At 44.5% G+C, this 24,797-nt stretch overlaps 1 long non-coding RNA gene across 5 annotated transcripts in view; it reads left to right on the top strand.

The window, feature by feature from the left end:
* LOC135045718 (uncharacterized) overlaps window positions 1–24,797 on the top strand; it is a 445,823-nt gene that overhangs the window by 41,962 nt on the left and 379,064 nt on the right. Inside the window, exon 5 of one of the 5 annotated variants that reach the window (XR_010238162.1) lies at window positions 7,481–7,613. The exons of the other annotated variants lie outside the window; for them this stretch is intronic. This is a non-coding gene — a long non-coding RNA (uncharacterized LOC135045718). Of the gene's footprint in view, window positions 1–7,480; window positions 7,614–24,797 lie in introns of those variants that run through there. 5 annotated transcript variants of the gene reach the window in all.

Genomic DNA, 24,797 nt, shown 5'->3' with positions numbered 1-24,797 from the left:
GAGTGACCCTGTCGGCACCGCCGACACCTGATTGGGTGAATGTTTTGAATGCTAATGTGGCTCTGATAAATAAAAGATTGGATAAATCTGAGTCTCAGAAACAGGCATGGAAGAAATCCGTAGAGGATGTGTTTCGGGTTCACTACGATATGCCGGCGGTCGGGCTCCTGGCGCCCAACCGCCGGCTTACCGACCAGTGTGGCGAGCGCAAATGAGCCCCTTGCGGGCTCGCTGCGCTCGCCACGCTACGGGCACGGTGGCGCGCTTTGCACACTATTTTATTCTCCCTCCAGGGGGGTCGTGGACCCCCACGAGGGAGAATAAGTGTCTGTATGCCGGCTGTCGGGATCCCGGCGCCGGTATACTGTGCGCCGGGATCCCGACAGCCGGCATACTGAAGACCACCCGTTGTTTCAAGTACAAACCCCCTCGGGTCACAAAAACGTTAATTTGCCCAGCTGGCAGACACGGAGACTGACTGACTCAAGTGTCGAATATAGTGATGCCAGATTAGATCCAAAACTGGCTACGAGCATTCAGTACATGATTGTGGCAATAAAAGACGTATTACATTTCTCTGAGGACCCTACTGTTCCTGATACTAGGGTCTGTATGTATAAGGGGAAGAAACCTGAGGTAACGTTTCCTCCCTCTCATGAACTGAACACACTCTGTGAAAAGGTTTGGGAAAATCCTGACAAAAAGTTTAAGATTCCCAAAAGGATTGTAGTGGCGTATCCGTTTCCCTCTGGGGATAGGGAAAAATGGGAATCGCCCCCCATTGTGGACAAAGCTCTGTCACGGCTGTCCAAAAAGGTGGCTCTTCCGTCCCCTGACACGGCAGCCCTAAAGGATCCTGCGGATCGTAGACAGGAAAATACATTGAAATCCATTTATGTCACCACGGGTACGCTACTCAGACCAGCCATTGCATCGGCGTGGATGAGTAGTGCTATCGAAAAATGGGCAGATAACTTTGCATCTGAAATGGATACCCTGGATAGCGATAGCATTCTTTTGATACTAGGTCATATCAGGGACGCTGCAGTCTACCTAAAGGAAGCTGCGAGGGATATTGGCCTCTTGGGATCACGGGCCAATGCCATGGCAGTCTCAGCTAGGAGAGCATTGTGGATTCATCAATGGAATGCTGATGCTGACTAAGAAAACTATGGAGTCTCTACCGTATAAAGGTAATGTGTTGTTTGGTGACGGCCTCGCTGATTTGGTATCTACAGCTACCGCGGGTAAGTCATCATTTTTACCTTATGGGCCTGCACCACAAAAGAAAGTATACCACTATCAGATGTAGTCCTTTCGGCCCTATATATACAGAAAGGGCCGAGGGTCTTCCTTCCTTGCTACTAGAGGATAGGGAAAATGTAAACGATCACCGGCTGTGGCCGGTTCCCAGGAGCAGAAGTCCTCCCTGGCTTCTGCCAAATCCACCGCATGACGCTGGGGCTCCTCTGCGGGAGTCCGCACCGGTGGGGGCACGTCTCAAGCTCTTCAGTCCGTTTTGGGCTCATTCGGCCCTGGACCCATGGGTTTTAGAAATAGTGTCCCAGGGGTACAAACTGGAGTTTCAAGACGTTCCCCCTCACCAATTTTTCAAATCCGCCTTACCAGCTTCTCTTCCGGAAAGGGAGGTGGTATGCGCCGCAATACAAAAATTGTGTCACAATCAAGTCATTGTCAGGGTTTCCCCATCACAACAGGGAGAAGGCTTTTATTCAAGCCTGTTCGTGGTCCCGAAGCCAGACGGCTCAGTCAGACCGATCCTGAACCTCAAATCCCTCAATTTCTACCTAAAAAAAAAAAAAAAAAAAAAAAAATTCAAATGCAAGATGGAATCTCTCCGGGCAGTGATCTCCAGTCTGGAGGATGGGGATTTTATGGTGTCGGTAGACATAAAGGATGCCTACTTACATGTTCCTATTTATCCCCCACATCAGGCTTACCTCAGGTTTGCAGTTCAGGATTGTCATTACCAATTTCAGACGTTGCCGTTTGGTGTGTCTACGGCTCCGAGGGTTTTCACCAAGGTAATGGCCGAAATGATGGTTCTCCTGCACAAGCAAGGAGTCACCATTATCCCGTACTTGGACGATCTCCTGATAAAGGCGAGATCCAGGGAACAATTGCTGCAGAACATTACGCTATCCCTGACAATTCTGCAGCAACATGGTTGGCTCCTAAACTTGCCAAAATCACAGTTGGTTCCGACGAGAAGGCTGTCGTTTTTGGGAATGATTCTGGACACAGAATTACAGAGTTTTTCTTCCAGTGGAAAAGGCTCTGGAAATTCAGAACCTGGTCAAACAAATCCTGAAACCGCCAAGAGTATCGATCCATCAATGCACTCGGTTGCTTGGGAAGATGGTGGCGGCCTACGAGGCCATTCAGTTTGGCAGATTCCATGCCAGAGTGTTTCAGTGGGACCTGTTGGACAAGTGGTACGGGTCCCATCTGCACATGCAGCGAAGGATAACCCTGTCTTCCAAGACCAGAATCTCGCTCCTGTGGTGGCTGCACAGCTCTCACCTCCTAGAGGGACGCAGGTTCGGGATCCAGGACTGGATCTCAGTGACCACGGATGCGAGTCTGCGAGGCTGGGGAGCAGTCACACAGGGGGAGAGCTTCCAGGGAAGATGGTCAAGCCAGGAAATGTGTCTACACATAAACGTTCTGGAGTTAAGGGCCATTCACAATGGCCTTCTGCAAGCGGAACTTCTTCGCAATCAGTCCGTCTTGATTCAGTCGGACAACATAACAGCAGTAGCATACATAAACCGCCAGGGCGGAACAAAGAGCAGAGTGGCTATGACAGAGGCCACAAAGGTACTCTGTTGGGCGGAAAGGCATACAAGCGCTGTCAGCGATCTTCATTCCAGGAGTGGACAACTGGGAAGCAGACCTCCTCAGCAGACACGATCTCCATCCAGGAGAGTGGGGTCTTCATCAAGAGGTCCTTGCAGAGGTGACAAGTCTTTGGGGAATTCCTCAAATAGACATGATGGCATCTCGCCTCAACAATAAACTTCAGAGATATTGTTCCAGGTCGAGAGACCCTCAAGCAATAGCAGTGGACGCCCTAGTGACACCGTGGGTGTTTCAATCTGTGTACGTGTTTCCTCCGCTTCCACTCATTTCAAAAGTGATAAAGATCATAAGAAGAACAAAGGTTCAAGTGATCCTCATTGTTCCAGACTGGCCAAGGAGGGCTTGATATCCAGTTCTTCAGGAATTACTCATAGGAGATCCCTGGCCTCTTCCTCTGAGGGAGGATCTGTTACAGCATGGGCCGTGCGTGTTCCAAGACTTACCGCAACTTCGTTTGACGGCTTGGAGGTTGAACGCCGGATCCTAGCCCAAAAGGGTATTCCCAAGGAAGTCATCCCCACTCTTATTAAGGCCAGGAAAGGAGTAACGTCTAAACATTACCACCGTATTTGGAGAAAATACGTGTCTTGGTGTGAATCCAAGAAGGCTCCTATGGAAGAATTTCAGTTAGGACGTTTTCTCCATTTTCTACAAGCCGTTGTGGATGCGGGCCTAAAGTTGGGCTCCATTAAAGTACAAATTTCAGCCTTATCGGTTTTCTTCCAAAAACAATTGGCCTCCCTTCCAGAAGTTCAGACTTTTGTGAAAGGCGTGTAGCACATCCAACCTCCCTTTGTGCCCCCTGTGGCACCGTGGGATCTTAGCATGGTGTTGCAATTCCTTCAATCTCATTGGTTTGAACCTTTACAAAAGGTGGAGTTGAAATTCCTCACTTGGAAAGTGGTCATGCTGTTGGCCTTGGCATCCGCCAGGCGGGTGTCTGAATTGGCGGCCTTGTCTCACAAGAGCCCTTATTTGATCTTCCATGAAGATAGAGCAGAGTTGAGGACTCGTCAGTAGTTTCTGCCGAAAGTGGTTTCGTCGTTCCACTTGAACCAACCTATTGTGGTGCCAGTGGCTACTGACGCCTTGCTGGAATCGAAGTTTCTCGACGTAGTCAGAGCTTTGAAAATGTATGTCGCCAGAAGGGCTCAGTTTAGGAAAACGGAGGCTCTGTTTGTCCTGTATGCTCACAACAAAATTAGGGCTCCAGCTTCCAAGCAGACTATTGCGTGCTGGATCTGTCCTACGATTCAGCAGGCTCATTCTACGGCTGGATTGCCGTTACCGAAATCAGTGAAGGCCCATTCTACCAGAAAGGTGGGCTCGTCCTGGGCGGCTGCCTGGGGGGTCTCGGCATTACAACTTTGCCGAGCGGCTACTTGGTCGGGTTCAAACACCTTTGCGAAGTTCTACAAGTTTGATACCCTGGCTGATGAGTACCTCATGTTTTGGTCAATCGGTGCTGCAGAGTCATCCGTACTCTCCCGCCCGTTCTAGAGCTTTGGTATAAACCCCATGGTTCTTGAAGTGACCCCAGCATCCTCTAGGACGTATGAGAAAATAGGATTTTAATACCTACCGGTAAATCCTTTTCTCTTAGTCCGTAGAGGATGCTGTGCGCCCGTCCCAGTGCATACTGTATCTGCAGTTATTAGTTATGGTTACACACATGTTGTGTTACGTTTATAGTCGGCCTGTTGCTGATGTTGTTCATGCCGTTGACTTGCGTTGTGTTGAATGCCATGTTGCACGGCGTGCTTGAGGTGTGAGCTGGTATGTATCTCACCTTAGTTTAACAATAAATCCTTTTCCTCGAAATGTCCGTCTCCCTGGGCACAGTTCCTATAACTGGAGTCTGGAGGAGGGGCATAGAGGGAGGAGCCAGTTCACACCCCTTTGAAAGTCTTAAAGTGCCCATGTCTCCTGCGGATCCCGTCTATACCCCATGGTTCTTGAAGTGACCCCAGCATTCTCTACGGACTTAGAGAAAAGGATTTACCGGTAGGTATTAAAATCCTATTTTTACAAATCCCCCGACTTGCCCTCTTCATCTTTTTTTGGACGGAATTGAGGATTTCCAACATGTTGGATTTCGCCGGTCCCCGACCCAGACATCGTTACAGAGAACATCGCTGCTGTTTGAACCGCTTCCATCAGGCAGACACTACAGGTCCATTTCCGCAAAGTCGACCAGATCCATTAAAAGCTTCTTCCAACTAGCTGTCCACCAGCTGAACAATATATAAAAAGTCTAACATTTATAATATGTCGAGTCTATCATACAGTTGCAATGTGCAGTATGAACTCATACGTGTAATGTATGCTACGTTTGTCCCCCTTCTTATGCTATGTATTCCACCTTCATGTTGCTACTTGGCGATGCATTGTACAGCAAAAAATTCCTAGTGTACGTGAGTACACCTGGCCAATAAAGCTGATTCTGATTCTTATTTGGAAGCGGCAGCAATGCTGTGATATGGTAATGCAGCAGGAGGCGTCTGCTAGAAGTAGATGCTTCCTGCATGCATTTGTGATTGCAGCATCGGATCACCTTTGACACCATTGGGCACCTGCGTGGCCCATGGGGTCTCACAAGCCAGCCGCTGCAGCTCCGACCAAGAGGCGAGAAAATCTGTCTTCTGACGGAAAACCTGGCCTTGGCACTCCCGCAAAACAACTGCCATCATCGCCCCCTAAACTGCTGCAGACTGTCAATCTACTGATGTCTGCAGCCGTAGTGTGCCCAATTACACAGGACCCATACTGAGCATGCACAAATTTCTTTGTGTCCCATGCCACAGATTCTTTGGAATCTGAATTAGGCCCCATATGTGATGTGCTAGTGATGTACTTTAGTGCTACTGCTGTTATCCCTGTTATCATAGAAAGAGATTTATTTACCCTCTCCTCCTCAAACATTTCAAATTAAACCCCAGTTGTTTTATGTCTTTAGCCAACGTTACTATGTCTGTACTGTGGCATGCAGCTTTTTGTGTTGCATTGTTTAAAGCATGGGTCCAAATTATCTTATTGTCATAAAATTTCTGTTATTGCAGTCATGATGAAAACTGCATTTAACCACATTTCTGTAAATGATTCCGTAAGGATATAGCACTTTTCTTCTGCACAGAATGTTTTGTCCCCAGTAAACCATGTCGCACTGACACACATCTACGTGACCTGGTGGAACTAATGCAGCGTGACCCGACACATTCACCTCACTCGGAACCATGGCACAATATTCATTATAAAATATTTTATTTATTTTTATAAAAAAAAGACAACAAAACAAACAGAAATAAAGCAGAAAAGTACATTTGTGTAATAATGAATTTTCTTTGCTAGATGCACAGCATTATAGCACACCACCCATTTTCAGTGGTCATTTTGGCTGCCCCAGTCAGGAGAACTCTGGTGGTCATTCCGAGTTGATCGCTAGCTGCATTTGTTCGCAGCGCTCAGGCTAAAAAACGGCAGTTCTGCGCATGCGTATGCAGCGTAATGCGCACCCGTGACGTACGGGCACAACGATTGATGCAGTTTTGCACAGAGTCTAGCGATGCATTTCAGTCGCACTGGTTGCCGCAGAGTGATTGACATGAAGTGGGCATTTCTGGGTGGCAACTGACCGTTTTCAGGGCGTGTTCGGGAAAAAAGCAGGCGTGCCAGGGAGAACGCTGGGCAGGTGTGTGACGTCAAATCCGGAACTGAATAGTCTGAACTGATCGCAAGCGTGGAGTAGGTTTTGAGCTACTCTGAAACTACACAAAAAATTTTTGCAGGCGCTCTGCGATACAACCGTTCGCGCTTCTGCTAAGCTAAAATACACTCCCAGTGGGCGGCGGCATATCGTTTGCACGGCTGCTAAAAACTGCTAGCGAGCGATCAACTCTATAGATTGTAAGCTTGCGAGCAGGGCCTTCCTACCTCTGTCTGTCTGTTTTTACCCAGTTTTGTTCTATTACTGTTGTTCTAATTGTAAAGCGCAACGGAATATGCTGCGCTATATAAGAAACTGTTAATAAATAAATAATCAACTCGGAATGACCCCCTCTCATTGTAGCTAGCCATAACACATCAGCATATCACTTTCACCTGTATGTTTTGATGCCTCATGCATGGACTTTTGTGGGAAGCATTATCTCCTTTGATAAGTTCCACTTAAACACATTTGGCAGTTTGGGAAATCTGTATGTACAGTTAGAGAGAAAAATGGCCTATGTACATTGTATAAATACTTGAAGGATGTATTATAACACTATTATGTTAAAGTAAATAGGGGGCAACAATATTTTCAGTGTGATATGAGTGCTTACTCAACTCAGTGAAAATCACTCACCAACTTTAACAGAGTGAGCTAATTTACCGTATGCTGTAGTGATAGATGTATGCGTGATATTCTAGATGGGCGTTTGGATTATCAAATATATTTTGCTTAGATTTTACAAACTGCTTATTTTTAATAGGTTTGAAATACTATTAGAGTCCAAACATATACACTAGGTGGTCCACACACACACACAGCCCATTTTCCAGTTGTACTGATTTTCTTGTTTGGACACTTGCCCACCTGCTTTATCCTGTTATTTTTCAGTTGTGTCTGAAGGCAAGAAACATGAAGACTGCTGAAGACAAAGGCAGTCAGGCATGAAGAAGGAACAAGTGACTTGCATAGAGGCACATAAGTAACAAGTGGCCATAAATGTTTCTACAGAATGTTCTAGTTATGTTTAACGTCAGCATTGATTTGTTTTCGCTTTTTTTTTTTTTTTTTTAACATTGTTACTTATTTTATACTTAAGAGAACTGTAGTATATCACGGAGTTGCTGTTATAGGGGAAGCAGACGGGGTCGATCTCAAATTAACATATAGGCTGGTATTCAATTAGCCCCAATAATTTTTCTCATGAGAAAAAACGGGTGATAACACGATTTTTGAACAATGGTCATTATCGGGCTATTCAGTTAAGGCCCATTTCTTTCGGGAGAAAAATGTCCGGTTTTTGGACCTTATTTAGTAAGGATTGCAAAATTTGCAACTCGCAATCTGGCCGATTATTGAACGACTGCGCATTGCGCACGCACGAGTAATAATGGCAAGAAAAAAAGGCATTTTGTTTCCCCCAGCACCCTGAAAGATAACAGCATCCAGATTTAAATCCCACACAATATTGGAATTCAAAGATCTCGGTTACATATATTTGCGCAAATGTATGAATAAGCCCCAAAGCCGAGTCAAGGCCTCTCTGTATATTTGGGGTCCCTAGCGCTATATCTAGGTGCAGGGTGTGGCACCCCAAAAAAATCAGCATAAGCCAGATAGCCCAGGGCAGCATAATAGTGAAAAAACTATTGTGTAAATAAATTAGTGTTAGGAAGCTGAAGCTATAAAGGAAGTGATACAAAAATGAGATGTAATTAAAATGGAGAAATAGTGTTAAAGAAATTAGCAAGTGATAAGTGTTAATAGAATGTAAAGGTATGCCACACTAAAGTCATCCAGCTCAGCCAGTCCAGAGGCACCCCACCCTACACCTCCATTACCCCAATCTGGGTCTATGATTAACCAGCAAGGAGCCACATGAGAATGGCTCCTTACTTAAATATATCTTAGCTAAGAGCTACCTACCTTGGAGCAACCCCATAATGCTCCATATGGCATTTCAGGGCCTGCACCTCCTCCTAATGCAGGATCCGCTCTGCCTCTCACAACAGACATGTATAGTGGCAGATGCTCAATTAGCTTAGTGATATCATTCAGGTGCTTGAAAGGGAGGGGTATTTCTAAGCAAGAAAAAAAGGCATTTTTTTTCCCCCAGCACCCTGAATGATAACTGTAACCAGATTTAAATCCCACACAATATTGGAATTCAGAGATCTCAGTTACATATATTTGCGCAAATGAATGAATAAGCCCCAAAGCCGCGTCAAGGCCTCTCTATATATTGGGGTCCCTAGCGCTATATCTAGGTGCAGGGTGTGGCACCCCAAAAAATCAGCATAAGCCAGAAAGCCCAGTGGAGCATACCAGTGAAAAACTATAGTGTAAATAAATTAGTGTTAGGAAGCCGAAGCTATAAAGGAAGTGATACAAAAATGAGATGTAATTAAAATGGAGAAAATAGTGTTAAAGAAATTAGCAAGTGATAAGTGTTAATAGAATGTAAAGGTATGCCACACTAAAGTCATCCAGCTCAGCCAGTCCAGAGGCACCACACCTCACACCTCCATTACCCCAATCTGGGTCTATGATTAACCAGCAAGGAGCCACATGATAATGGCTCCTTACTTAAATATATCTTAGCTAAGAGCTACCCACCTTGGAGCAACCCCATAATGCTCCATATGGCATGTCAGGGCCTGCACCACCTCCTTAAAGTCCTGGAAGTTGTGAGGTGGGGCCCCATGGCTTAGACTTGTTTTTCTAGCACTTCCCACAGATGCTTAATTGGATTGAGATCTAGTGAGTTTGCAGGCACGTTAACACCTTGGGGTATATACATTTCCAATTGATGAAATGCGATCTAAATCATTGTTGTGTTTCCAGTGCTAAAAACGCACATTTACTAACCTATAAAAATGAATATCAAAGTTAGTAATGTGTGCTTTAGCCTGTGAAACATAGCATCATTTTAGTGTGATTTCTATTTATTAAAATTCAAAGAAAATTGACTTAATATACCCCTTTGAACTATCTTTCATGTTCATTAAACTCTTCCTGAACAATTTTTGTCATAAGGCAGGGCACATTATCCTGCTGAAATAAGCCACTGGGAATACTGTTCCTATAAAGGGGGCTATTAGCTCTGCAACAATATTTCGGTAGGTGTCAAGGTAACATCCACATGAGTGCCAGGACCCATGGTTTCTCAACAGAGCATTGCCCATAGCATCACACTGCCTATGTCTGCTTGCCTTTTTCCTATAGTGCATCCTGGTGCCATCTCTTCTCCACGTAAACAATGCACACGCATCCGGCTGTCCACATGATGTAAAAGAAAACGTGATTCATCAGACCAGGCCACCTTCTTCCATTGCTCCATGGTCCAGTTCTGATGCTCATGTGCCCATTGTAGGCACTTTGGGTGATGGACAGGGGTCAGCATGGGCACTCGGGCCAGTCTGTGCCTGCATAGCCCGATTTGCAGCAAACTTGGATGCACAGTGTGGTTTGATACCTGTCTATCCTAGCCAGCATTAATTTTTCAGCAATTTATGCTACAGTAGCTAGCTTTCACTCTTCATGCTCATCCATGAGCTATGGGCTCCCATGACCCTTCGCCAGTTTACAGATTATCCTTCCATGGACTAATTTTGGTAATTACTAACCACTGCATAAAGGGAACACCCCATAAGACCTACCATTTTGGACGTACTCTGAACCAGTCATTTTGCCATCACAATTTGTCCCTTTTCAAAATTGATCAGATCCTTATGCCCGTTGTTTCTGTTTCCAACACATCAACTCCAAGAACTGTCTGTTCACTTGTTGCCTAACATAACCCACCCCTTCACAGGTACCATTGTAACGAGATAATCAATGTTATTAACGTCAACTGTCAGTTGCTTTAATGTATGGCTCATCGGTGTATATGACTCTGGTCTTTTCTCATGCATTGATATGTCATATTCTACTTAACGCTGCTTGCTCTTTTAAGAAGAGTACTTTTAGGTGTTTTTGGGAAAATACCTGCACTTTCTAAAGGATAAGGTTGCATGCTATAGAGATTCACTTTTGAAAACGTATTCATCATTGAATGTTGCCTTCAAAGAAGGTGCTCAATACACTTAAATACTCCTTTTGTTATGAAAGCTTAAAAAGTAAGTTTGCACTTTATGTATAAAACGTCTATTTGCGTAAAGCGCATCGCCAGCAGGATCTACAGGTATGACTAATCTGCCATATCCTATAGTGCTGTCTGTGGCCAGCATGTTGCATTGCAGAGCCCCAGGTTTACAGTACATTTGTGATCTGTGCATAATAGAAGTATGTTAAGATTCTAATGTCACTGCGTCTATGATTTAAAGGAGCACTTCACCGGGATATGGTCATTTGGTCGACCACACTTAGGTCGACAGTCATTAGGTCGACCACTATTGGTCAACATGGTCACTACAGTAGGTCGACTTGCGTTTTTTCAAATTTTTTTTTTCTTTTAATTTTTTTAACCTTTATCATACTTTACGATCCACGTGGACTACGATTGGGAACAGTAACCTGCCTGAAGCATGGCGAGTGGACACGGTGCACTAATTGGGGTTCCCCGCCACTTTACGAAGAAAATGACACCAAAAACCTCATGTCGACCTTGTGACCTGTCGACCTAATGCATGTCGACCTAATGGCAATGTCTACCTTTAGTGGTCGACCTAATGAGTGTCGACCTAAGTTGGGTCGACCCATACCCCAAGAAACAATGCTCACCAAATTGATATTCACAGTATACGTATAGCAGCACAGTTCCCCAGATGTGGTGGTAATAAGTATGCTATTTGGTATGGTAAGAACTCGACATGGCACAGTCTTGGAAGATACTGCGATGGTAAGTCCATAGAGATAACAGCTAACCACTGTACTGACGAGATGAACTGATACCAGAAGATGGCTCACTGGAAGCTGGAGTCAGTGACGGAGCACCGAGGTGGGCTGAGAGCTGGAGAACTGCCAAGGATGCTGGGTAGAACTGGCACAGATGGTGAGGATGCAGTAGAACTCACCGATGGTGACAAAGTTCGATGTTGGAGCACCTATGGTGAACTAGAGTTCGATGTGGGAACACCGCTGATGAATGGAAGCGATGTAGGAACACCGCTGACGACTGGAGACAGTGTAGAAATACTGCTGGTAACCGAAGGCAATGGGGAAGCACCGACGATAGCTGGAAACGATATGGGCACACCGCTGAGAGCTGGAGACAGTGATGGAACACTGCTGGTAACAGAAGGCAATATGGAAACACCGCTGGAGTCGGGCAGCACCGCCGGATTGAAATAGGTGCAGGTCTCTTTAAGTGGAACAAGGTCACAGGAGCTGGAATACCTGGAGACAGCAAGCAGGAACAACCACAGAATGCAGAGACATTCATCACTGGGTTAGACAACCATAGCACTGACAACAGGGAGCCTTGCTTCAGGATAATTATACCTGCTGGAAAGCAGGTATTGGCTGAGCAATCAGAGAGGATTCTGTGTACAGTGGATTGGCTGTGGAGAGTCCTATGATTAGCCCAAACATGGCTGCACCCATGTTTGGCACTGGAGGGAAAAGTCTATTTGTAAACAACATGTAGGAGCCAGTAGCAATGGCGGCGGCAGCAGAGGCTGCGGAGATCGGGAGACGCCATCTGATAGGACAGGAGAGACGCTGGATAGCTGACATGTCAGCATCGCAGGGATCACTGGGGAGAGTCTGTGGAGATGCCGTGCTGCACGCAGACAGCGCAGATGGAATCCAGGCTTGGAGTGCAGGGACAGTCTCAGAAGGCACTTGGATGGTAGGTAAGCGTGTTTAGTTACCCGGATCGTGACAGTCTGGAGATGACCAGTAAGTAGCAGTAAGTAGTATTAGTAGCATTCTGGGTCTGATTCTGGAAATATTTTTGAGATGAAAACGACAGGTTTGTGAGAGATGCTGTATGTGTGGTTTGAAGGAGACTGAGGAGTCAAGGATTACTCCAGGACAGTGCAGTTGGGGGCTAGAGGAGATAGTTGTGACATCAATAGATAGTGAAATTGTGGTAGGTGAGGTTGTGTGGGAAGATGATTAGCTCAGTCTTAGACATGATAAGTTTAATAAAGCGCTGGGACATCCAAGAAGAGAAAGCAGAGATACGAGTGAGGAAAGGTCAGGGGAGGAAACTTAGATTAGAGTATCATCAGCATAGAGATGATATTGGAGTCAAAAGAACTAATAAGTTCACCTAAAGAGGACCAAGAACAAAACCTTGGGGGACAACTACAGTTAGAGAAAGTGGGGAGAGGTGGAGTTATGAAAGGAGACCGAAGGAGCGGTCAGAGAAGTATGAAGACAGCTAAGAGAAGGCAGTATCACGCAGACCAATGGAGTGAAGGATTTGCAGAAGGAGAGGGAGGTCCACAGTGTCAAAAGCAGCAGAGAGGTCAAGGAGAATAAGCTAAGAGTAGTGGCCCTTAGAGTTGGCAGCATGGAGATCATTGCAGACTTTTGCGAGGGCAGTTTCAGTGGAGAGGAGAGGACAGAAGCCCGACTGGAGTGGTTCAAACAGTGAGTGTGAGGAAAGAAAGGAACTAAGGCAGTTGTAGTCAATACGCTCAAGGAAAACGGAAAAGAGTGAACTCTGGCGCAATGGGATTGGTCAGCCCAATCACATCCCTATACCTGCCCACAACACAGGTAAAAATACAAATGAGAGAAAAAGGGGTGAGGGAATGTGATCAAAGGCGCCCAAAATTTAGGAGGAAAGTTTGGTAAAGATGTAAGTCATAAACAATAAACAATAAATGTTACATAAAATGGAAATGGTGGATGCAACAATACTTGTGAATTCTTCTAGATGTTCTCAATCAGCTGTCCGTCTATGATTTAAATCCTCAGACAATCCTCAGTTGATATGTGAAAACAAAAATATAGAACAAAAACCAATGTGTAGTATAATTGTTGAAATGTCTTAATAAAGGTGTCCAGAAAATGAAACTCTGGTGAATGAGGGGCTTGATAGTAGAAAGGATAGATTCTCGCCACCACCAATATTCTCAGGGTTCAAGACGTACCGAAACTCACATAATGTATAGTAGGAATAAACATATAACGGTATCTTTGTATGATTTTAGGTACAGCGTACCTCACTCACATGTCCAGCAGGTGTTCTCCACATATAAAGGTATCTTTAGCGGTCTTTAATAATGGTCCAAAGCGGTGAATTTTTGTAAAAGAAAAAGTTTTTATTTGACATAAGTCAAAAAGAGTAAAAAAGTACAGGTAATTACAATTTGACCTTATTCGTCGGGCAGAAGAATGGGGGTATCGGGAGATAAGATTGAAAGAAATCTCCAAATACTAGAAGGTGGTCCGGAATCCCCTCTGTATGCAAAGACCCCCCAAAAAATACCTTAAGATGGTCAAAAAACCTGTTTAAAAATGTGAATCCACGCTCAGCATGCACCATTTGATCACATTCCCTCACCCCTTTTTCTCTCAATACGCTCAAGGAGTTTGGAGGCAAAAGGGAGGAGAGAGATGGGTCGGTTGGAGAGAGTGTTTGGATCAAGGGTATGTTTTTTTAAGAATAGGAGAGACCAGTGCATGCTTGAATGCAGAGGAGACAGTACAATCTACCACCAAAAGAGGCTGCGCATGTGAATTAAATATAAATATACCAGTGGTTCAGATTATAAAAGTTTTTAATATGAAAATGTACCATATTAAACAGATATAAAACCTTCTTATTGCAATGGCATTACCATTGATGTGATTTCAACAATGATATTTGATTCACTCACAATTTCAAGCGGCAATCAATGTTGGTTACTTGTATCTTTGCATCTATACAGTTTAAGAACACAATTAAGAACAATTATGCCATACTTCAAACTGATCCTCTCCTCAATACTTGTATTGCAATTAAACCCAATGTGATATTTTAGAAAAATCTGAAAAAATCTTAAACACTGGTTAACACTTTTTTTTTTTTTACAGACAAAAGAGAAGGTACCAATAATGCTGATGTTGCAGCTCTGAATTGGTTACATTGTAGGACTTGGGTACACACGGAGAGATGTATGCCTAATTTCTAAGCAATCTAACTAGATTGCTTAGAAATTAAGCATGCATCTCCGTGTGTATGCCCCATAGCGATCGCGATGCACGGCCCCGCGCGTCGCTATCGCCGGTTCTAGATTGGCACAATCTAGTTACATCGCTCACTTCACCGCTGGGTGAAGCAAGTGTCCCCCTTTCGTTCAGCACACATAGTGGTTTGTGCTGAGCAGGGGAAGAGATGTGTGCTGAGCGTTCTGTGATAGATCGCTCAGCACACATCTCCCATGTGTACCCCCCTTAAAGATTGTTTTAAATCTGTCTGTAAATCCTGTATCACGTGTTCCTTCATTCGTGACAATGCTCATGATTTCAGCTCAATATAGAGTAATGAGCTGTTTGAGATAAAACCTTCATCAATTGCAATTCCACATATGTAATCTATCTCTTACAGTGTAGTTGCAATTTAACCTATGTGGGTGCGACAACAAGATGTTTGAAGGTTAGATTCTTGGAACATAGGAGAAATATTCTGAAAGGTAATTGTGCTCGTGGAGTTTCTAAACACTTCTCAGAACATCATGCAGGAAATCCTACGGGCCTGACATTAATGGTGATAGTGATTAAATTGATGCCTAGTGGAGGGGATAGATTTGGGAAGTTGTGCATTCGTGAAAAACTTTTGGATTCATAAACTGAAGACCCTCATTCCCGAGGAACTCGAATATATTGAAATTGATCTCTGAATACTCCCCTTTCTATCCATAGTCCTTGTGTTTATATTGTACCATTGTACTGTTATTGTCTGAGCCCATAGCCCAGCAATGTGTCCATATTACTGTACATTACTGTGTCCATATTATACTATTGTACTATTATTTGATTCTGTAACCCTAGAATACGTTGTTAACTTCCAAACTTCAAGCTCAGTAATTAGGTACCCTGTCATCTCAATCAACTGGTTCCCGCGGCCCTTTAAAGGGAAAATATCAAGATATAAACTGATAGGAACTAGTGTTCTAATTTAACTGACACTATGAATGTACATCGTTAAATAATGTCTAAGTATTATAGCTTATCTGTGCAAGACATTCATTAAGGATGAGACGGAACGCCACATCTGAGTTGGGATATGTTAATTCTTTGAACCGAGATACTGCTATAGATTAGAACTATATATGTGATGCACCTAAGTCTGCATATTGCGAGCTGGGTGGCCTCACCTCTATTCTGTTACTTATCTGTGCAACTTTTTGGTTTAATTTATAATCAAATCAGTTGTGTTCCTCTTGGATACCTTAACTAGTTATATTATTGTTGTATTATTCTTGTATATCACTGTGTTCTTATCTTTATTTTATATGAAGTGACTTTATTCATTTATATCGGTGGTTTGTTTGTTCACCTTACTTGTATTAACTCAGCGTTGGCATGACAACAGATGTGTTAAGTATCTTACTTGTATTAACTCAGTATTAGCATGACAACAGGTGTGCTAAGTACTGGATTGGAAGCTTAAGTAGGCTTTCCGGATAATGGAGTCATACCTATTGAAAAAGTCACAGGACGTGACAAAACGTGTTTAGGACTCCATGTTTGAGGCTGGATAGGACCAGGAATCTCTGCTCATGTACCCAGGAAACATCAAGCCGGCCCTGTGCAAAGGACTGACTAGACGCTGCTAACAGTGAGTGTGTCTGCAGCCGTGACACCTGAGGACGCTTGGGGGAAGGACTACAATATATGCCCACGCTGTTGGGCGAGAGACTACACGTACCAACTATGGCCATAACATATAAATATGGCTGCAACGGTATATCAGAACAGGTGCAGTGATTATAAATAAGGAATGTTAATGGTTGAAAAGGACTGAGTAATTTCTAGCAACATCGGCTCTCAGTCAGCAGGTTGTATCTTGGAACCATTGTATGAATACATAGTCCTTGGTCAATCGAATGTAAAAGGTTTCTTTTTTCCAGCCTGAATGTTGCAATTGCATGTGCAAAGATACAAGTAACCAACTTCTATTACCGCTTGAAACTGTGACAACTGTGAGTGAACCAAATATCATTGTTAAAAAGCACGTAATCTGTAATGCCATTGCAATAAGTACAATTCTTATAGGATGGTTACGGTCTACATAATTTTCAGTCAGCACATAACAAGCAGCCAAGCACCCTCAGTGCAGTGTCCGCATTCATACTGTTATTCCAGTACAGCAATTCTGCCATTAAGTGATGCTGCCATGGCTACACGGTATGTTATACCTTTTGTACTGTCCATGTTGGGCCACTTCTACAAAATTTTACAGGGCCACTCTTAGTTCACAATCTGCCTCTGATCTCAGACACAACTGCAGCAAAAGACACAAGGAAGACTACAATTGTGTACAATCATGCCCGCCACTTCTAGGGATCTCGCCCCCATCAATGGACCCCATCCCCTCATCAGGCCACTCCCCCATTAGGGCTGCTTCCATAAATTTCCCGGGTTGGTTTTCAATTCCAATCCACCCCTGTACAGCACTCCTCTTTACCCACCAAAAAATAAAATGCAACACTAGAGCCTTTATGGCTATACTAAACGTAACTTTTTCCTTGGTTTTTTTCATGAACATATAGTGGTCACGACATATAATTGCCTTGCCAACAACACGTCACATGTGAACATCCCGGCCTGTTCCCAAGTGATGCATTGCTGCAAAGGAACCATATCAGCCACATATACCACTATATGTTTACAGACAAATATGGTTACAGTATATCATATCAGCACTCCTCCTCACCCTGAACCCAAGAAAGAAAAAAAAAGTATAATGCAACACTGGAGCCTTTATGGCTATGCTAAACATAATTCTTTTTCCTTGTTTTTCTTTATAGCTTGTTGTGTTGTTACCATAGCAGCAACAATACAGGCACAAGCCTTTCTTCTCCTCAGACTCATGATGGATGGGGATTGAAACTAAATGAACGAACGTGTTCTCTCTACAGCACTATGTGATGTGATGTGATATGTCTCTTTGTTTAGGTTCTGTAATCGCACCCTAATCCTGCCCATTATGGTAACTCTGTTTTAGATCTGACATGACTGTAGCTAGAATTGGAAGTGTGTGTACTGTGGTACAATTATTTTTTTTGCAATAGTTTGGACGGGAGGAGATCCAACGTTGCAAGTAAAATTGTATAGGTGTGTACGCGCATATCGGTTGTAGTTGGGGAAATTCGATCATGAGTAGGGTCGATCGAATGCTCGAATGTAAAGCTTGATTGTATTGGTGAGTACCCAGCTATAGATAGTATGGGCCAAAAAAAACAGTCATGGCCATCTATGCCGTCATACTATCCCCCATTCAGCAGCATGTCCGAATCCCCCCTCATTCGGCTGACAGCTTTCCTCTTTATTTTATTTGTCTTTTGCCTGCGCGAAAAAAGTGTAAGTTGGTCTGATTTATTGAGTGACATTAAACAGTCTAGCACACATCATCATAATTTGAAACCTTAGTCGGAGCTGAAAAAGAAGAAACCGACCTGGCAGGTTTGTAGTGTGACACCTCCCCCTTTTAATTCTTGCATCAGCAGAGTGAGCTATACCTATGCAGTGCCTGGATGGTACCTGCAATGCACCTCCGAAAATGCAAACAGAGGCTATGGGGTGGCTCCCTAAAGAAGTGCTGCTGTTTCTCTTACATATAGCCAAGTGAGGGTCGTAGCAAGATCTCCTCCTCTTCTATTTGGGGAAGTGTACCAGAAAGTCACCCTCAAACTAACCGTTGATGTCACTGTGTTGATCTCCATGTGATTGCAGAGTACACTGAAACCTCTTCTAAAAGAAAACCTCTTCTGGTGGTTGATTTTTATGGAAAATATGTAGATAAATAGGACAAAATGATGGCAGCACTCTACATTTGTTCCCACTCTGGCCTAGGAACTAGTTGGTAGGGCACCAAGGAAAAAGAGAAATAAAGGCGCCCAAATCACACTGAAATAGTACTGTTCGCTGCTCCCAAAGAGGTGAGGGGTATTAGTTAGCCGCTCGTAATAAAGGAATATGTGGATAAACTGAGAGTGCAAACAGACTATTAGGGCCAAATGTAATAGAGTGAGAGATTTGGTAAGGTTTTTCAGTTTTTTTTTTAAAGTGGCAATCATTTACATTGCAAAACCAGGCTGATCTTGCTGTGTAAATAATTGGCACTTTAAAAAAACTGCAAAACCTTACCAAATCTCTCACTTTTTGAAACTTTGGCCCTTAAAAGCCAATATTTGTTTTATATACAATCCAATAAATTTAAATGAGTGACGTCATACAGCCGCCCCGCCCCCCCGCCCCCCAAACGGTCCGGGTATGCCTGCGTTGCCTGGACCTCACCCCCTAGGCCCGCCCCCTCCCTGTCAATCACGTAGAGGCGATCGCAGAGCTAAGACGGCTGTCGGCGAAACCGCACAGCAGCGATCAGGTCTGAATTAGCCCCTTTGTGCGTAGGGACACCATTCTGAGTGCAACAATTTCCATTTTGGACTATTCACTTTCCCATTTATGTTCACTAGTATGTTGGTAGTTCTTATGGCTGCTGTCGGGACACAAAGACTTCTGGTATGGCTTTATCTGGATGACATTTTGCTAAATGTAACTTCCATAACATTGCCAGTAATAGAAGAAGCCATGAACTTCATAAAGGAACGTAGTTGTATATTCATTGTAGTGCCTTTGCCTCAACTACAGGTCTTGCGAGTCCAAACAGAAACCACAAAAGACAAATTTTCTGTATATTTTGCAGCAAAATGTAAAATGGAAAACCATGGCCCTCATTCCGAGTTGTTCGCTCGGAGATTTTCATCGCATCGCAGTGAGAATTCTCTTAGTGCGCATGCGCAATGTTCGCACTGCGACTGCGCCAAGTAACTTTACTATGAAGAAAGTAAGTTTACTCACGGCATTTTCATCGCTCCGACGTTCGCATTGTGATTGACAGGAAATGGGTGTTACTGGGCGGATGCACGGCGTTTTAGGGGCGTGTGGATGGAAACGCTACCGTTTCCGGAAAAAACGCAGGAGTGGCCGGAGAAACGGTGGGAGTGCCTGGGCGAACGCTGGGTGTGTTTATGACGTCAGCCAGGAACGAAAAGCACTGAACTGATCGCACAGGCAGAGTAAGTCTGAAGCTACTCAGAAACTGCTAACTCGTTTGTAATCGCAATATTGCGCGTACGTCGGTCGCAATTTTAAGAAGCTAAGATTCACTCCCAGTAGGCGGCGGCTTAGCGTGTGTAACTCTGCTACATTCGCCTTGCGAGCGAACAACTCGGAATGAGGGCCCATGTTATAAATGTCATGACAGAATCATCACTTTTACATACTCTGGCCCTATTGCATTGCCCCTCAAGGTGTCTGTCAGAAGGAAGGCTTGTCAGAATTCAACTTCTAGCTTATGCATTTAGACTTTAGTGAGATCTAAAATCCCTAAATCCACTCATCAAGCTGACTGAAATCTTCGGTATGGTGGCAAGATCCTGAGAACCAGAGAGGGCTGTGATAACTGCAGTCCAAAACTCCTGAGGCTTGGGTTCTCCCATTCAGAAGTGGTGCAAGGATTGTGGCGATGAAATAAGAGTCATCTTTGTTAAAACCTAAAAATTAGTATGAGCTTAAAATATAATGTATGTTTGAATCCTTGTTTTATTTAGATCATTCCAGATTCTCCTTTTGGAAGAAATTTACTTGGTTCTAAAATTACGATTTTGTTGTATTCTTTTGCACTTCTATGATTATATGTAACCCAACCTCTGTTGCCTATATTGTTGAGGTACATAATGCTATTAGGTTATGGCTGCCAGGAAGTGAAAACCCCCACCAGGAAATTAGTACCTGATTTCCTTTCTTTGGTTATTCAGTTGCAGCCATATATTTGCCACGTGTCTTTTGAACTTGTGTTGCGGAACAGTTTGGGATATTCCTCAAAGACCGCAAAGTGAAGGCGTATTCACCATAAATATCTTCCAGGGGGTTCCTATTTTCTTGTCTCTTCTTAGATGACTAAAGTATTAACCTACCTGTTCTTGGAGGCCATGGGGATTCTTAAGGAAGTAAAAGTTGCTTATAGTCAGTGTGTTGAATCTAGTTCATAAGATGTTGCCTTGTGTGCCCTGTTGTGGATCACTACACTGTACAGCATTGCCTTTTTTTCTGTCTTTCAATTTGTCAGCTATTTTTCTACCTAATAAAATGAACTATTTCCTGGTCATGGACATTTTCATTCAATACACAATGGGGGTCATTCTGAGTTGATCGCTAGCTAGCGTTGTTCGCAGCACAGCGATCAGTGAAAAAAAGGCTAATCTGCGCATGCGTACGCGCGACGTATGGGTACAAAGTCCTTTGTGGTTTTGCACAGGTACTAGCGAAGCTTTCAGTCGCACGGCACAACGCAAGAAGATTGACATGAAGTGGGTGTTTCTGGGTGTCAACTGACCGTTTTGGGGAGTGCTCTGAAAAACGCAGGTGTGTCTGGGAAAACGCAGGCTTGGCGAATGCTGGGCGGGTGTGTGACGTCAAAAGCCATCCCTCCATCGTTAGAATCAACGCACACGAAGAGTAACTACAGGGCTGGTCTTATTTTGCACAAAAAGATTTTGCAGGAGCTCTGCTGCACAAGCATTTGCACTTCTGCAAAGCGAAAATACAATCCGCAGTGGGAGGCGGTAATGCATTTGCATGGCTGCTAAAAACTGCTAGCGAGCTATCAACTTGGAATGACCCCCAATATACTAATTATAATTTGTGGGAGGCATACTATTCAGCTCAAACAAACATGACCTGATGGGTTTTAAGTCTGCTCTTTTCTTACAGTGACCCAGTTTTTCCTATTTGAATGTAGGTTTATATTGAGGTTTGTAATCTGTAAGAAGATTAGGGGACTTTACGCATGCAGCCAGAGTCTTCACATGTTACTCACGTCAGAGGAGCAGTCTGCACAGGTGACATTGCCTACTAGGGCTTCAACTTGCCCAGCTGCATATATCTTGAAAGAAAATGATATGCTGCTGCTTAGTGTGTATGAGACTCCCTGTGACTGAAATGTGTTTACCAGTTTTCAGGTACTAAGACATCATTATTGTGCACAAAGTTTCTTATTTTCTGAAGGAGTATACATAAAACTTTAGCCGCTCAAGCATCCAGTGCTTCATTTGTTTCCTTTTGGAAGATGCACCGAATAACAATCATTAGAAATGTTAAAACACTATGGAGGGAATTCAATTGATCGTGGTAAATTTTACAGCGGAAAATGAAAACTTCCTTTATCGCATTTTTTTTTCTTTATAATTTTTTTTTTCCTCATACGTCCTAGAGGATGTTGGATTCACTTCAAGAACCATGGGGTATAGACTGGATCCGCAGGAGACATGGGCATTTTAAGACTTTCAAAGGGGTGTGAACTGGCTCCTCCCTCTATTCCCCTCCTCCAGACTCCAGTTTAGAATCTGTGCCCAGTGAGACTGGATGCACTCTGAGGAACTCTACTGAGTTTCTCTGAAAAGACTTTGTTAGGTTTTTTATTTTCAGGGAGAACTGCTCGCAACAGTCTCCCTGCTTCGTGGGACTTAGAGGAGAGAAGTCAGACCTACTTCTGTGAGTTTAAAGGCTCTGCTTCTTTAGTTACAGGACACCATTAGCTCCTGAGGGTCTGATCGCTAGGTACACCTAGATGCTTGTTCCCAGAGCCCGCCGTCACCCCCCTTGCAGAGTCAGAAGACAGGTGAGTAGACAGAAGACTTCAGTGACGGCTTTAGAGGTGCCGCGCTGCGCGCCATGCTTCCACACTCAGCGGCACTACAGGATGCAGGGCGCGGGGGGGCGGCGCCCTGGGCAGCATATTAACCTCTAAAAAAGTGACTGGCAAGAGGGGACAAGGTGCCAAATCTCTGTCCAAACCCCCGCCAGTATGTTGATTTTGGAAAAATAGCGGGCTGAAGCACGCCATTCTGGGGGCGTGGCTTAGTCCTCACAGCTCACATCAGCACAATTTTCTCTTCACGGAAGCTGCAGAGATGCTGGTCCTTCCTCACACTGCTGTACAAGTAACAGTGCAAAACGGGGGGGGGGGGGGGGGGCACAGTGAATTTTGGTGCTATATAAGTTATTATAAAAGCGCTGCAGGTCTGGGACATTCTGTAACTGTGTCAGAACCGGGTTTAAGCGCTGGGTTGTGAGCTGGCAAACTCCCTCTGTGTGTCTCTGACAGGCTTTATTGTGGGTCTGTCCCCTATATGCCCAGTGTGTCTGTGTGTGCTGCATGCTGAGGCTGAAGGCTCTTCCCAGGAGGAGACGATGTTAGGGACACAAACGGCTGTCGGTGTGACCCTGTTGGCACCGCCGACACCTGATTGGGTGAATGTTTCGAGTGCTCTGAATGCTAATGTGGCTCTGATAAATAAGAGATTGGATAAATCTGAGACTCAGAACCAGGCTTGGAAGAAATCCGTAGAGGATGTGTTGTTACAAGTCCAGACCCCCTCGGGGTCATAAAAATGTTCATTTACCCAGCTGGCAGACACGGATACCGACACGGACACTGACTCAAGTGTCGACTATAGTGATGCCAGATTAGATCCAAAATTCGCAAAGAGCATTCAGTACATGATTGTGGCTATAAAAGACGTATTACATATCACGGAGGACCCTACTGTTCCCGATACTAGGGTCTGTATATATAAAGGAAAGAAACCTGAGGTAACGTTTCCTCCCTCTCATGAACTAAACACGCTTTGTGAAAAGGTTTGGGAAAATCCTGACAAAGTTTCAGATTCCCAAAAGGATTCCAGTGGCGTATCCGTTTCCCTCTGGGGATAGGGAAAAATGGGAGTCGCCCCCCATTGTGGACAAAGCTCTATCACGGCTGTCCAAAAAGGTGGCTCTTCCGTCCCCTGACACGGCAGCCCTAAAGGATCCTGCGGATCGTAGACAGGAAAATACATTGAAATCCATTTATATCACCGCGGGTACGCTACTCAGACCAGCCATTGCGTCTGCGTGGGTGAGTAGTGCTATCGAAAGATGGGCAGATAACTTGTCACCTGAAATAGATACCCTGGATAGGGATAGCATTCTTTTGACACTAGGTTATATCAGGGACGCTGCAGTCTACCTAAAAGAAGCTGTGAGGGATATTGGCCTCTTGGGATCAAGGGCCAATGCCATGGCAGTCTCAGCTAGGAGAGCATTGTGGATTCATCAATGGAATGCTGATGCTGACTAAGAAAGTATGGAGTCTCTACCGTATAAAGGGGGTGTATTGTTTGGTGACTGCCTCGCTGAGTTGGTATCTACGGCTACCGCTGTTAAGTCATAATTTTTACCTTATGTGCCTGCACCACAAAAGAAAGCACACCACTATCAGATGCAGTCCTTTCGGCCCAATAAATACAGAAAAGGCCGAGGGTCTTCCTTCCTTGCTACTAGAGGAAAGGGAAAAGGTAAACTATCACCGGCCGTGGCCGGTTCCCAGGAGCAGAAATTCCTCCCCGGCTTCTGCCAAATCCACCGCATGACGCTGGGGCTCCTCTGTGGGAGTCCGCACCGGTGGGGGCACGTCTCAAGTTCTTCAGTTAGTTCTGGGCTCGTTCGACCCTGGACCCATGGGTTTTAGAAATAGTTTCCAAGGGGTACAAACTGGAGTTTCAAGACGTTCCCCCTCGCCGATTTTTCAAATCTGCCTTACCAGCTTCTCTTCTGGACTGGGAGGTGGTATGCGCCGCAATACAAAAATTGTGTTTCCATCAAGTCATTGTCAGGGTTCCCCCGTCGCAACAGGGAGAAGGCTTTTATTCGAGCCTGGTCCCGAAGCCAGACGGCTCAGTCAGACCAATCCTGAACCTCAAATCCCTCAATTTCTACCTAAAGAAATTCAAATTCAAGATGGAATCTCTCCGGGCAGTGATCTCCAGTCTGGAGGAGGGGGATTTTATGGTGTCGGTAGACATAAAGGATGCCTACTTACATGTTCCCATTTATCCTCCACATCAGGCTTACCTGAGGTTTGCAGTTCAGGATTGTCATTACCAATTTCAGACATTGCCGTTTGGTCTGTCCACGGCTCCGAGGGTTTTCACCAAGGTAATGGCCGAAATGGTGGTTCTCCTGCGCAAGCAAGGAGTCACAATTATCCCGTACTTGGACGATC

Source organism: Pseudophryne corroboree, chromosome 2 (assembly GCF_028390025.1).
Source record: "Pseudophryne corroboree isolate aPseCor3 chromosome 2, aPseCor3.hap2, whole genome shotgun sequence".
Taxonomy (NCBI): domain Eukaryota; kingdom Metazoa; phylum Chordata; class Amphibia; order Anura; family Myobatrachidae; genus Pseudophryne; species Pseudophryne corroboree.
The sequence above is the reverse complement of the archived record's forward strand: the minus strand, read 5'-3'. Positions and strand labels throughout refer to the sequence as shown.